Source organism: Phodopus roborovskii, unplaced genomic scaffold (assembly GCF_943737965.1).
Source record: "Phodopus roborovskii unplaced genomic scaffold, PHOROB, whole genome shotgun sequence".
Taxonomy (NCBI): domain Eukaryota; kingdom Metazoa; phylum Chordata; class Mammalia; order Rodentia; family Cricetidae; genus Phodopus; species Phodopus roborovskii.
The window spans coordinates 3557279-3562601 of NW_026125543.1; the positions used below are offsets into that span (position 1 = coordinate 3557279).

At 41.6% G+C, this 5323-nt stretch overlaps 1 pseudogene; it reads left to right on the forward strand.

Annotated features, from left to right (window-relative positions):
* The first annotated feature begins 493 nt into the window (after positions 1 to 493).
* LOC127216393 (uncharacterized) lies at positions 494 to 641 on the forward strand (annotated as a pseudogene).
* Positions 642 to 5323: the final 4682 nt, after the last annotated feature.

Sequence of the window (5323 nt, forward strand, 5' to 3'; positions counted from 1 at the left end):
GAAGTTGGGAGGGGAAAAGGAAGGAACTGGAGATGAGGGAATTGGGGGTGGATTTAATCGAAGCACATTGTATGCAAGTTTGGAATTCTCAAATAACAAGAAATAAGCAAAGTTTAAAGGTATTCCTCAGTTGATAGAACGTTCACCTCTGACTCAGCTCCCCACTACCACATAAACCCAGCTTAGCAGGTCAGAACTGTAGTACTGGGACTGGGGAGGTGGAGGCAGGAAAGTCAGAAGTCAAAGGTCATCTTCAGCTGTGTCATGAGTTGCCTGAGTTCCATGAAACTCTGTCTAAAAATAAGAGATCCCTCAGGAACAGTGACTCATTCCTCCAATCCTAACACTTGGGAGGCTGAGGCAGTGGATTGCCAAGACTTCTAGACTAGTCTGGGTTGCAGAATGAGACAGTCTCAAACAATAGAAGCAAAATTTTAAATGAAAGCAATTAACAAATTTTGTCTCTTGGCCCATCGTTATAATACAAGCTTTGATATTTACCTGGCAGGGGAGATACCATGGTCACGAAGGTGGTTTTCCCAGAAGGAGGCTTATCCACTGCAGTCTGGATGTGCTGACCCTCGAGATTTACCCAAACTGGAGAAACTGCGTAATTTATGGGATTTTGTGTTTGTGCTCTCCCTTTAATAAAAAAGGGGGGAGAAAGAAAATACAAGCTCTGAAGTGCTTGGCTCTACCTTCTACTAAGAGCAAGAAATGTAACCTCTCTAACTCACATGCAACTCATTTACTAAAGTTGTGGTCATCTATTGAAGCTAATGTGCCACCTCCTCCTTTATTAATTCCCTTATGTAATCCTATCCACTAAAATATGGCAGGGCCATGGATTTAACTTAACAAGAAGACTGTAGGGTAAAACTACACAAGTTCCTCCCAAACAAACCTTCCCCTAAGCAGGTGGATGCCTTTGCACCTTCAACAGATTCGAACCTCAAAAGAAGAAGTCCAACTTCCCTGTTAGGAAGACCTGTTAGGAGCCCACTAGTGCAAGTTTCTAACCCCAGCTAATCAGAGGCTGAAGGGGGAGGATTGCAAAATCAAGGCCTTCCCAGGCAACAGAGCAAGGTCACTGTGAGCCTAGGAAACTTGCCAAGACTTTCTCTAAAAGTAGTAGGGGCTGGAGAGATAGTTCAGCAGTTGAGAGCACTTACTGCTCTTGCAGAGGACCTTGGTTCAGTTCCCAGCACCTTCTTGATAGTTCACAACCATCTCTAACTCTATATCAAGAATCTGACACCCCTCTTCTGGCCTCTGGGGACATGGGGCATGAATGCATGCAGTACACATAGATGCATAACAGATATTCGCTCACACACATAAAAATAAATATCATTAGAAAGAGAGGGGAAGGAGAGAGAGAGAGGAAGAGAGAGAGAGAGAGAGAGAGGGAGAGAAAGAGAGAGAGAGAGAGAGAGAGAGAAGGAAGCTGGGTAGAAGGAGAGAAAAATCTAGGTTCCAGGAAGCTCAACAGCTGAGTGCAGACATATTAGTAAGTGCCCATAAAATCAACAGAGCCATATCGAGGCCAGAGTGCAAAACTGTATGCAAATAAAATGGGTTTCTCTGCCTTAAAATTTAAAGTTTATATGCAGAATGTATGTTCTAAAGATTAAGAAAATGAAGATTGTTTTTGGTGCTGGGGACTGGGCATAGAAGCAAACTAGGCCTCCAGGTGAAGTAGCAAGCAAAGGTAACACAAGCCTTGAATAATGGTCGTGATGTAAATCTCATAAAAGGCTAATGCAAGAGTCAATATATGACAAATTCTTATTTCATAGATAAGAAAGCAGGCCCAATCAGTTTTTAAAGTATTTTATTCAAATACACACAGTGAAAACATGAAACAAGCAAAACCAAGAGTGCATGGGTCATCCACAAGCTGTATTTCTTTCCCCTTGCACCTTGCTCCGCTGTGCATCCAGTGTGAGCTGGGCATTGCTGCCTCATGCCTTGTGAGATCACTGTGATGCCTGCTGCCTGAGTTCCAGAGAAACACCACAGTTTTTATAAGATAATCAGCTGAGAGCTCATTCCTGCTGATATGTAAATCTTGCTCTCTACTTTCCACCAGAAGTCTGTCACCAAACCCTCCCCCAACACACTTCCTAACAAAGCTGTTCTGTGGTCATCCCACCCCAGTCCCCCTGTCTGTTCACATCCACTCAGAAGTAAACACTATTGATCTTTCTTCTGGCTTGCTCAAATCCTTCCTTCCTTTCACACTTCCACAAGACCTTATCTCAAAATGTTCCCAGGAGCCTCCTGACTGGTTTCTCTGCCTCCTATTTTCATGATGTCATTCCCTGGCGCTGAAGCTCTTTAACAACTGCCTGAAGGGAGGAATAAAGGTCAAAGCTATTAATGTAGCACCCAGGGTCTCTCAACAAATTGCCATCTTCATGGATTTTTGACCTTGCTCTTCACAGAGTCCAATTAACCTTTATTCCAACAAGGCTCTGACCCATGAATATTCCCAATATCACCTCTACTATTCTTTTGTAGGTATAGGAGTTCAGAGTGTGGAAGTATTTTGCCTGTGTGTATGTCTGTGCACCATGCCTGAGCAGCATGCCTGGTGCTCAAGGAGGTTAGGAGTCAGATTCTCTGGAACTGGAGTTAGAGATGGTGTAAGCTCCCATGTGGGTGCTAGGAATCAAAGCAGGGTCCTCTGGAAAGAGCAGCCAGTCCTTAACTGTTCTTCTATCTCTTCAGCCCCTATACCTATGTTTAAACTCAACTCAAAACTGTCTTCTAAACTCTACTGTCATGTTTCCATTGGACTCTTCCTTCTTTCCCCCAAATCTCCACTTTCTTTGTGTTTTTCATTCCCATATAATTAGAGAAATGCTTTATATATCAGCCTTAACCTCATTATCTTCTGCCTCCTCAACTGGATTGCAAGTATCTGGGAGCTAGAAGTATCACACATTTTTCTTTTTTCTTTCTTTCTTTCTTTCTTTTTTTTTTTTTTTTTTTTTTTTTTTTATGGCATTCCCCTGAGTAGGCAACAGCCCTTTGTTGAGTGCAAAATTATTCTAACAAGATCTTTCCCATTCTGCTTTCAAGACTCATCTTTCCTGGGTGGTGATGGAACATGCCCTTACTTCCAGCACTCAGGAGGCAGAGGCAGGTGGATCTCTGTGAGTTCAAGGCCAGTATGATCTACAGAATGAATTCCAGGACAGCCAGGGCCACACAGTGAAACCCTGTCTCAAAAAACATACAAAAGAAACAAGACCCACCCCTGTATTCTAAGAGTGTATAAGACATCCTTATATACAATTACTATACCAATTACTACAATTTGATCATGACACACCTACTTGTAGCACAAGTTTTAATAGGTCTTAATAATAAAAACCCGGAGTCAGATATGGGGTAAATGCTGATAAGTAAAGGAGCCAGTCATAAGAGAGACCTCTTACTGCTACAGAATCACCAGACCAAAGGGGTGATCCAGTCCCTATGAATCCTCAGATTAAATACCCTGAGCTCCTGTCTCCTCCTATCTTATATTCCTCTCTATGTCTATCCTTATCACTCCTGTCTCCACCTCCCTAAGGGCTGGGATTAAAGGTGTTTGACTCCCAAATACTAGGATTAAAGGTGTGAGTCTTCACAGCCCAGCTCTGTTTCTTTTTTAAGCTGGATCAATTTCATGTAGCCCAGGGTGGCCTTGAACTCACAGAGATCCACCTGCCTCTCTGTGCCTCAAGAATGGTGAGATTAAAGGTGTGTGCCACCACTGCCTGGCATCTGTGGCTAACTAGTGTGGCTAGCTCTGCACTCTGAGCTTCAGGCAAGCTTTATTTGATAGATCACAAACAAAATATCACCACACCTACTTAACTCCTAAACAGTATTGGTAGCTCTTTAAAAACAAGTCAAAAAAGATTGGTCTTGTTTTGTTTGGTTGTTTTTCCTATGCCCAACAAAGTATTTTGGACAGTGGTGTTTAGTGTATGTGGCTGCTAGACTACTGGCTCATTGTCCCTACTGCTGCCTGCCATTTTTGTCTCTAGAAAGTCGCAGCCCTACACACTGGGTGACTGACCAGACTGGAGTGGCTGATTCCAGTTTAGGTGCATGGTTAGAAAATGGTAAGGCAGCTGTGTTGTTAAAGGACTATGGCCCAGAACCTACCTGTACTTGCTGAACCAGTTCAGAGACAATTCTCGGGAGCCATGGTTCAGTCATCACTAATCACTGAAGAAGTACAAAGCAGAAAATGACCAGTAGATAAGGGCCCTAATTTTAAAACAAATAAGCCCAGAAAACTATAAAATGAGATTAACTTTTATTTGAACATCAAGATAAAAGTTGATTGGGTCCTTGAGGTGACACATTTTGGTATATATGACAAAGCTTAAACCAAGCAAACCAGTGCTGCCAACCATTTCTGTATTTACTCTTCACATGCAAATCTCCTGTTGTACATCGGTCTGCTGTTCTTAATAAACATAGCAATGGTTTGATGATGAGGAAAATACTTTTGCCACTGTGTGTGGATGGGATGGTCTTCTGCCTGCTTTTATCTATTGTAACAACACTACTTGGACCACAGGAAAAGAACTAGAGAAGTTTTCTGTTTATTTTTTGGAGAAAAGGTTCTCACTCTCTAACCCAGGTATGTTTGGAACTTGAGACAATCCTCCTGCCTCCATTTCTCAAGTGCTGTAATCACAGGTATAAACCACCATACCTGGTCCCTGCCAGTTATTCTTACCTGATTTTATACTTTATGTAAACTTTTTAACCTTTAGTATTCTCTTTATTGAGAGGAGGAGGAGGAAAAGAATGACTTAGCTCATCTAACAGTTGAACACAGTTCATTATGGTTTGGTTAGAAGCTGTGTTTAATAAAGATAGTATAGCATTCTTTAAAAAAAAAACTGCTTTTAACATTTTTCATGAAAAAAATACAGAAAATAAATATCTGTGAATGGCATAATCATAACGATGTCCAAAACATTAGGGAAATGAGTGAAAAATAAGATGCTAAAATAATAGCCCCCAGATCAGATATTTAATATAAAAATTAAAAATGAGTGGTTCTCACCATGTATTTAGACATATACGAATGTGCCACATAACAAAACTGAAGGATTTACTCTCAGAACCCCAATTGGAGAATGATGTAACAGTGATTGGAGGGCAGTTTCAGGTGCTAGGATTACCTATCCAGTCAATAAATACTTTGGGGGTGGGGATCGCATCTTAAGGCCAGGCTGGCTTCAAACCAAGTTCAAGCCTGGACTTCCTGAGTAACACATAAATACATAGATTTATGAGTGCCTATTAT